Here is a 10,458-nt window from a genome sequence, read left to right on the forward strand (position 1 = left end):
GTTAGACCACACTTGGAATATTGTGTTCAGTTCTGGTTCCCCATTATAGGAAGGACGTGGAAGCTTTAGAGAAGGTGCAAAGGAGATTTACCAGGATACTGCCTGGACTGGAGGGCATGTCTTATGATGAAAGGTTGACAGAGCTTCTCATTGGAGTGAAGAAGGATGAGAGGTGCCTTGATAGAGGTGTACAAGATGTTGAGAGGCTTAAATAGAGTGGATAGCCAGAATAGATTTCCCCATGGCGGAAATGTCTATCATGAGGGGGCATAATTTTATTGTAACTGGAGGAAAGTTTAGGGGAGATGTCAGAGGTATGTTCCTTACATAGAGAGTAGTGGGGGCGTGGAATTCATTGCCAGTGCTGGTAGTAGAGTCGGATACATTGGGGACATTTAAGCAACTCTTGAACAGGGCACATGGAAGATCGTACAACGAAGGGTATGTAGAGTTTGATCTGAGAGTAGGATAAAAGGCTGGCACAACAATGAGGGCTGAAGGGTCTGTACTGTGTTGTACTGTTCTATGTTCTATTTTCAGGTTTTCAGTGTCCATAGCATTTTCCATTAAAATTAGTATGTGCCAGTATTATTCACTTTCTTGTTCAAAACATTCACCTTGAGGCAGGGGCTGGGGGCGTGGGGATGTCAGATAATGGCACATGATGTATTCTATTACACCAGAGCTTCTTCTCTGTTGATCCTGGATCTTGCTTCATCGATAATGGTTTACTCAGAAACAAAAACAGAAATTGCTGGAAAAGTTCAGCAGGTCTGCCAGGTACGGAGAGAAATCAAGTTAAGGTTTCAGGTCGAGTGACCTTCCTCAGAACGTGGGTCACTGGGCCCGAAATATTAACTCTATTTTTCTCTCCACAGATGCTGCCAGACCAGCTGAGTTTTTCCAGCAATTTCTGTTTTTGTTTTGATTTACAGCATCTACAGTTCTTTCGGTTTTTAATGATATACTCAGGATTTGCAGGGAATGGAAGGTGTATTTTGGAAGGGTGAGATGTATTTAACCCAAGGAAATATATAGCGTTCAACAAAATCATTAAGACTGTTTAAAATTTTAGGCAGAAACACTTTGGCTTCAATTCTGTGCATTAGTTCAAGTTCCATTTCCTTTAGTTAGACCACCCGAACTGTGTTGTTTACTTTGGGTGTTTGTGGTCTTGTCAACAGTCTGCATTGCAATACAGCTGTGAGCAGGAAACAATGACTACAGTTTCCACCAAATACAAAGACAATTATTAATATTTTTGCTTCAAAATCCCCAAACCCCTTACAACCTTTCGATGGAAACACTTTTACTCATGGCTCAGACTTTTGAAGATAGTCACGAATAGAGGACACTTGCCCACTAACTCTCTGTGGAGTAAAAATAGAAAGTCTTGGGGAAACTGAGCAGATTTAGCAATGTCTGTCACGAAGCATTTGCAGTGCATCACAGATGCTGGCAGACCTACTGAATCACTCCTGCATCTTCAGTTTTTACTTCAGATTTCCACCATCCACAGTACTTTGCTTTTATTTTAAACTTTCTATGGACATTTGTACTGGAATTTGTGATGTTTAGAAATTTATTTTGGTGGAGCACCCACAACTGGGAAGAACCAACAAGCAAATGTGTACCTCATTAACTAACTGGATTGAAGAATTTTTAATACAGTACAGAGGAATTGGGGGCACTTGTAACAATGGTGTTGTTTGTGAATGTAGCTACATACAACGTGGCATTGTATAGTTACTGCGATATCAAATCATCTATTTTGTTTATTGTATATTATGCAAACGCATTAGATTACACTAGATTACACTAGATTACACTGTTGGTTTTGAATTGTTAAACACTGTCTTCCTGTGATATACCATAAAGAACATGGTTAATATTTAAATCTCCAAAATGTGGTCAGTTTTGGTTAAGGTGTGTTTCACAACAGTGTGGTGGTTGTTTGCCTGAATGACATTCCAAAGCATTTAACAAAAGCAAAACCAGTCAGTTCCACTAGATGGCAGTAGAAGTGCCTGATCTCCCAAGGAAATGTAACATTACACAGGTTTCAGCTAGTGCCAGCTGAAAGCAAAATCAACATTGCACCTCTAATTAAAATGTACGTAAATAAGCCATTGAAAAGGGTTGTAATTCTCTTGCCACATGTAGATCTGGTATAAGATAATGCAAAACATAAATTGCAAATAAAAACAGGGAATGCTTTTGTGGCATGTTTTTCATGCAACACAGTCTTTGCCAGAAGATGATAACATTAGCATGCCATTCATTTTAATTTCTGTACTCAGTGAAATCTTTTGCCTGGTAGCTGACTCATGCCAATTACTCGTGAAATTATTGTCCATCTTGTTACATTTTTGTGAAACTCTTCTAATTTTGTTTTTGGTTTCTTCTTTAAATAGTTCTAAATTTTAAAATGTATTTCACTATATTGTACTGGTTGATTGGAATTTATTATTTTTGCTACTTTGGCTGTAGTGCTTCCAGTTGCCTGGGTACAAGGCTCTGGGATTCCCTCCCTAAATGGTTGTGAGCTCCCTTCCTTTAAGATATTCCTTAAAAACTGTGACTTCAACCTTGCACCTGTCCTCAAATCCTTTCATGTGTGTTGGTGCCTAATTTTGACTAATAGCATCCACTTGAAACATGTTTTACTCTATTGGAAGGTGCTATATAAATTAATGTTCCTGTTGTTACTTAATACTCAAAGCAACTTTTGTTACTGTAGAAACTAAAAAAGAAATTGTTGGAAAAGCTCAGCAGGTCTGGCAGCATCTGTGAAGAGAAATCAGAGTTAACATTTGGGTTGAGTGACCCTTCCTCAGAACAGATCTGAGGGAGGGTCACTCTACCTGAAACATTAACTCGGATTTCTCACTGCAGATGCTGCCAGAGCCTCTGAACTTTACCAGCAATTTCTGTTTTTGTTTCTGATTTATGGCATCCACAATTGTTTCATAGAATCTTAGAAGCCCAATAGAATGGAAACAGGTCCTCCGGCCCAACAAGTCCAAACTGACCCTCTAAAGAGTAAGCCACCCAAAACCCATTCCCCTATCCTTTTATCCTATATTTAACCCTGTCTAATGCACCTAACCTCCACATCCCTGATCACTATGGGCAATTTAGCATGACCAATTCACCTAACCTGCATGTCTTTGGATTGTGGGAGGAAACAGGAACACCTGGAGGAAACCCAAGCAGACACGGGGAGAACGTGCAAACTCCACACAGACCGTCAGCTGAGGCTGGAATCGAACCCAGGTCCCTGGCGCTGTGAGACAGCAGTGCTAATCACTAAGTCACTGTGCCGCCCAATTTTTCATTCTTCCTGTAGTTTTCATTCTTACTGCAGAATTGTTGATGGTGATTATTTTGACCTTACCAGCGCTGTGGAAAAGGGTGTCTGTATATTTGAAATTGGTACCAATTTTGCAAGAACAAACAGCTGGATTGACCAGGTGACATTGACGCATACCCACAGCTGTGGTCCTCTGTCTTCAAGTGTGCTTCGCAGATTTCAGTGAAGCCATGTTCAAGTTGTTGGAAAATCTTGGTAAGGTGGAGGCCTTTGGAAATGAAAGGCCATCTCTCTGAAGGAAAGTCCATTATTGGATGTATGGTTTATGGAAGAAAGATGACTCGCAAGTGGAAGTGATGAGAGCTCCTGAACAGCTAATCCTTGAACTGGGATGCTGGGGAGTTGGTGGTAAAGTAGTATTGTCTTGGGATTTAAATCCCAAGGGGCGGCATGGTGGCTCAGTGGTTAGCACTGCTGCCTCACAGTGCCAGGTACCCAGGTTCAATTCCTGCCTCAGGCAACTGTCTATGTGGAGTTTGCACATTCTTCCCGTGTATGTGTGATTTCCTCCGGGTGCTCCGGTTTCCTCCCACAGTCAGGTGCAGGTCAGGTGAACTAGTCATGCTAAATTACCCGTGGTGTTAGGTGCATTAGTCAGGGGTAAATGTAGGGGAATGGGTCTGCGTGGGTTGCTCTTTGGAGGGTCGGTGTGGACTTGTCGGGCTGAAGAGCCTGTTTCCACATTGTAGGGAATCTAATCTAATCCCAAGGCTCAAGCTAGTGCTCTGGAGGACACAAGTTTAACTTCCACATGACAGCTGGTGAGAATTTAAGATCAATGACCATGTTTGAAATATAAAGCGTGTCCCAGTTCTAGTAACAATGCCAATTATCATAGATACTACTCAACACCCATCTGATTAACTAATGCCATTCAAAGAAGGAAATCTGCCATTCTTAACTGGTCTGACCCGCATGTGAGTCCTGATCCACAGCAATGTGGCTGACTCTTAACTAGGAGAAGGTGAGGACTGCAGATGCTGCAGATCAGAGTCGAGAGTGTGGTGCTGGAAAAGCACAGCCGGTCAGGCAGCATATGAGGAGCAGGATGTTTCAGGCATAAGCCGTTCATCAGGACTCATTGCTTGGATGCTGCCTGACTGGCTGTGCTTTTCCAGCACCACACTCTAGACTCTGACCCTTAACTGCCCTTTGAACTGGCCAAGAAAACCAGTCACTTTAAGGACAATGAAGGATGGGCAAAAAATGCGGGCCTAGCTCATATCCCAATTTTATTTGAAAAAGTAAAAGTTTTAAGCTGTGGTACACCTGAACTCACTAAGAAATGAAGAAAAGGGCAGAATTTTATATTTTTTTGGTTCTGTCATTTTCACTGAGTTTCATGGAGAAATTCTTTCCACGTGACCTAGTAAGATTTCTCACAGCATTGCCTCAGTAAATACCTACTCTGCCCCAAGGCAGCCCATTTGCCTGAATTCCAGCCTGATTCTAACACCCAAAATTCCAGCAACACTTATCAGATTTCTATTGAAAGACTGGCATCCCTGGTCTGTGCCATCTTTAAAAGGCTGCTGAGCATCCAGATGAGCATTGGCCATCCAATGTTGTCCCAAAGCAGCGACATAATGGCACAGCAGTCGTAAAGCCAAGCTGACCATAACAGCCTGTGAAATTGAAACATATCCATATGTACACTGGTTATCAGAAATGGTTAAGACCCATCATCAAATTCAAGTCAAAGATAGACGTTTGTCAGGCCTAATTTTGAAACAAAAACGTTGGCCACGTGACAACATAGTGAACAGATCCTTGAAGCTTGAAAAATTACTAAGTGGATTACATTCCAGTACACGATTTACAGTTACTTTATAATCCCCACACATTTTTACACTACCTTTTGCCAGTGGAAGGAATCCAATTCCTCTGTTCAGCATTTGCAATAGTTCTCTCACTCCCAACCCTGTCATTTCAGCTCTTGCTCTACTGTCTCCCCAAGAGCGTGGGGGGCTGATTAATACCTGGAGGAAGCAGATCTGAAGATCCTCTGAACTAAAGTGTTACTCATATCTTTAAATCATGGGGCCAGTTTCATTGAAGATCCAGTCACCATCATAGTAGAGTGGTGTTTGGCTTAGTAAGGAATGTGTAAAATCCTTCTGGGCTTGCTTTGGCCAGAAATATCACCATTTTCCTTCACTGCCTGATTAACAGCCAAGTTATCAGAAACATACCAGGATACTCTTGGGAATGAAAAACATCTCGCGTTGCTCCAGATATACATCACAAGATAATCAGTCATGACTATATTGCCCCAGTTTTCTGAAACTTGCTGATTTGAAGTTCAATATATTTGGACAAACAGCCCTTCTGTAATGATCAGTTTTCAAAAACTTTTACTCGGGAAATAAAACTCAATTTTACTATTAAATTTTTGGAAGATTATCAAACTCAAATACATTGGACTAGGGATATACATAATATACCTCTTTTCAAATGTGATATCGTTGGGTAAACAGTGAGCTCACATGGAAAGTCAACACTGAACCAAACTGGTTTATTCTGCTGGACACATAGTTAGATTTTTTTTATATGCCAATGACCACAAGAGGATACTGTTACAAAGGGAGGGTCAGAGAGTGTGTTGGGGTGGGTTGGGTTGTGATCAGGGAGGGTGTCGTCAGGGTGGTGGTCTTGGGAATTAGGACAGTGGGCAATCAATCCAGGACTGGTTTGTGTCTACAGAACTTGCTGGTGGGATGGAGGGTGGTGTTGACTCAGATCAAGTCTGGTTTGAGGTAGGGAGAGGATGAGGTTGACAAAGTTAGATTAGGTTAGGCTAGAGTGAGTTCCTAATTCCGGATGAAGGGCTTATGCCCGAATGTTCAACTCTCCTACTCCTCAGATGTTGCCTGACCTGCTGTGCTTTTCCAGCTCCACACTTTTTGACTCTGATCTCCAGTATCTGTAGTCCTCAATTTTTCCTAGAGTGAGTTCAGGTCAGATCTGGTATATATCGGTGGTTGTGTCTGATCTGGTCTGGAACTGGGGTTGGGTTTCCATTGGTGTGGAGAGGATAGTTGTCAGTATGAGTGGTTGAGGGCTTCGAAAGATGGATTTACAGAGCTTTACCCTGTAACATTTCCACACCTACTCTTCAGGTAGGCAACTCAGAACCCTTTTGTAGGGTCCAACTAAATCAGTTACAAGGATAGGTTCAAATAGCTCAGTTGGCTGAATGGCTGGTTTGTGATGTAGAGTGGCAGCAATAGTGTGGGTTCAATTCCCAAACTAATTGAGGTCACCACGAAGATTCCATCTTCTCAATCTTGCCCCTTGCCTAAGGCATGGTGACCCTCAGGTTAAACTTACCCCCTAGCTGTGTCTCTCTCCTGAAAGAGCAGGACTATGATTCCTTTACCTGTGCATTTTTGAAAAGATAATAAAGCCATTATCTTTGGAACTTCAAATATCTTGGTCTCTAGTATCACTTGAACATTACAATATTGCTGAATAAAATATTGTTCCTTTTAAAATTTTGCTTATGGGATTTTATTTGTTCACAGATGATGCCAGGTAAACCTGTGTTAATTGGTTGTTCTTGATCAAGAAAATTTATGGAACACTGGACTTTGTATCAAGAGTATAAGGTTGCACATGTCATGCTGCAGTTATATACAATCCTGGATGGGCCCCACTTGGAGTACTGTGAGCAGATCTGGGCACCCCACCTTAGGAAGGATGTATTGGCCTTGGAGAAAGTACAACATAGGTTTACAAGAATGATACCAGGACTTCATGGCTAAAGTTATGAGGAGAGGTTATACATAATAGGTCTGTTTTCACGAGAAGTTAGAGAGTTGAGGGGTGATCTGATCAAAATCTTCAAGATTTAAGAGGAAAAGACAGGGTAGTTAAAGATAAATTATTTCCACTGGTTGGAGGTTTCAGAACTAGGAACATAGTCTGAGAATTAGGGCCAAACCTTTCAGGAGAGATTTTAGGAAGCATTCTACACATAAAGGGTGGTAGATGTTTGGAACTGTCTTCCACAAGTGGCAATGGATCAGTTGTTAATTTTAATCTAAAATAGATAAACATTTTTAAAGAGAATGTGTATGGACTTAAGCCACAGATCAGCTGTAATCTCATAGAATGGTAGAACAGGCTTGAGGGGTTGAATGGCCTACCCCTGTTTGAATGTTCCTAAACACTTTTGAGAAGGCAACCTGATGAATGTAACTTTGGAAGAATGTTCACTTTGTAATGTGATGTGTATAAGTATAAATTGTCTCTGCTGTTAACAGTAACAACAATATACATCCACCTTGGCTGTAATGCCTCTCTGGTTAGGTGCACTCAAAATAGATTGCATCAGAAACATAATTCAAAACCTCCACGACATGTGGCTTTATTGATTGTGGGTTTGAGATCCTGATATGATAGGTTTTGTGTCCTACTCATTCTCATGTTTAATCTTCTTTGTCTCTGAAAATATTGCACTGGGGAGCAACTCTTGATTTTCATTCGGAATTGATCATTACAAAATTACAAAAATGACGGCTACAATACACGAGAAAAAATTAACACCCGACCATTAAGTTCCCAGCAAAATGACTATACAATTTAATACTGACTAATAAAAAAACTTACACTGAATAAAATGAAAATTGAACGTTTACTAGTCGTAAATAACCTTTTCTATTCCTTGATGATACGTATTTTCAGTTTTGTCTGTTACTCATTGCTGTCATTACGTATGTCATACAAAGTATGCTGCAACCTAAAAGTTTTAATTTTGTTTGAACCAATGAAGTTTGTAATTAAAAAGGACGTAGCATTGTTCTCCTGTATGAGCAAATAATTTTATTTTCATTCAAACAGTTTCTTTATCATTGATAGAGGTCCATTGATCTTAAATATTTGCTGTTTTTAAGAAAAGGTATTTAATAAATTATTAAATTTGATAAAATGCAGAAGAATAAAAACATGGGTCCCAACTTTAACCCATTTAACCCATCTACCCTTGTAGAGTTAAAATCACCCCAAACAGTGTTTGATCCAAATGAAAATTCAGACCTTTGGTTTGAAGTATACAGGGTTATACTTTTTGTGATTGAATTGTGTTCACTGCAGTTCTTACTGAGATAGATTAGAAAGCTGTGGTTAAGCATTATCAACTCGTCATCAAATAGCCTTTTCAATACAACTTTGAAAGGAAATGGTGAGTTTCCTTTGATCTCGCATAAAAAGCTCAGCATTAAATAACAGAATTAAATATTCTTTCATTTTTGAGTTGGTTAGTGACAAATCATTAAATTATGAAACCAAACAAGTGTTCCATTATCTTTCTTTATTTCATTCAGTGACAAGGCAATCCATTTTGGTGTTCTCAAACATTAAGCAGTCGGTGTGGTAATAGTTTAACAGTTTTTGTCTACCACATTTGGTTGCTTCATCAGTCAAATTTCATACCAGAGTAATCACTCTGCTTTAGAGATCAAAAGCTAAACATTGTATTGTCTGACCTTTGACCCAGAAGCTACAATAAGAAAAAATTGTAATTTTTAAAAGTTCCTGTGAAACTGGTAACTCTTAGAATATTTAAAGAGACATTAAAGAGTTTGCATCAATGTAAAGAGTATCAATTGTAATTTTCTTGAATAATAAGAAATACTGTCTATGTCACCTGATAACCTTTAACCTGGAAGTAATCTCAACAGGAATGAAGTTGACACAAAGGATGGCCAAAGGTAGGAGGTGATCAGATTACAGATTCAGGAGTTCTTGGAGACATGGTGTGGATGGGTTAAAACTTGAAAGGCTAGGTAAATAATTCAGAGATACTAAAGAGCTGGCTATTTTACAAGAAGTGGCAAAACCATGAAACAGATTTTTGTTTCATGAAAAAGAACTTTGGAAGGCTACCCAATCAAGACTGCCATGAACCTGAGGGAGAGAGGCTTTGTAGAAATTGATTGTATTCATGAAACTCTGAGGTGAAAGCTGTTGTTAGATCAGAGTCCTGAAGAAGAACATATTATGTATATCTGCATGGAGTTACCATTTGATGCAAATGCTTGTGGGTAAATAAGATGTATCTGTATTGTATCAACTGTACAAGGTGAAATTTACTTTCTTACATGAAATATTATTCACCTGCTAATGTGTGTGCAATCTGCATTGATTCTGACTGCTATTATTATGAAGCTATAATAAATGGAACCTTGTTGGTAATTTCTTTATCTGAAAATCATTCAAGGTAAATGTTTACCATTTTCAAGTGGAGTTTGTAATAGTACTAAAGTAAAGGAGTGTGGAAAGTTAGCTTTCACAGTGTCTGCTATCTTATATTTAAGGCCCTGCCTGTTGCATTGTAGTTCCATTCAAATAGACTTGTCAAACAGTAGAAATATTTGCATTCCAGGTTAATCTTTTCTGGTTTTTTTCCTTCATGGGATGTAAGTTTTTCTAGCTGGGCTTCCATTTATTGCCCATCCCTAGTTGCCTGTGAAATATGATGGTGAGCTGCTTTCTTAAACTGCTGTATGTCATTTGGTGTAGGTATACACACAATGGCACTAGAGAGGGTTTCAGGATTTTGAATGAGTGACACTGAAGGAACAACAGTATATTTCCAAGTCAGGATGGTGAATGGCTTGGAGGGAAACTTGCTGGCGGTAGTCCTCCCAGTGATTTGTAGCCCTGGTCCTTCTGGATGTTAGTGACCATGGGTTTGGATGGTATTCTTTAAGGATATTTGGTGAATTTCTTCTGCGCATCTTTTAGGTGGTCCATGCTGATGCTCCTGAGCATAGGTGGTGGAGAGAGAGAATGTAATGCCTATCAAATGGGTTGCTTTGTCCTGGATGGTATCAAGCTTCTTGAACTGCACTCATCAGGCAGGTGTGGAGTATTCTGTTACAATCCTGACATGCCTTGTAGATGGCTTTGGGGAGTCAGAAGGTGAGTCTCTCACTGCCATATTATTTATATAGCTAGTCCAATTAGGTTTCTTATCAATGGCAATGGATGTTGGTAACGGTGGATTCAGGGATGGTAATGTCATTAAAGGACAAGGGATGATGGTTAGATTCTCTCTTGTTGGATGTGGTCATTGCCTGGCA

The sequence above is a fragment of the Chiloscyllium punctatum genome, chromosome 20 (assembly GCF_047496795.1).
Source record: "Chiloscyllium punctatum isolate Juve2018m chromosome 20, sChiPun1.3, whole genome shotgun sequence".
Taxonomy (NCBI): Eukaryota; Metazoa; Chordata; class Chondrichthyes; order Orectolobiformes; family Hemiscylliidae; genus Chiloscyllium; species Chiloscyllium punctatum.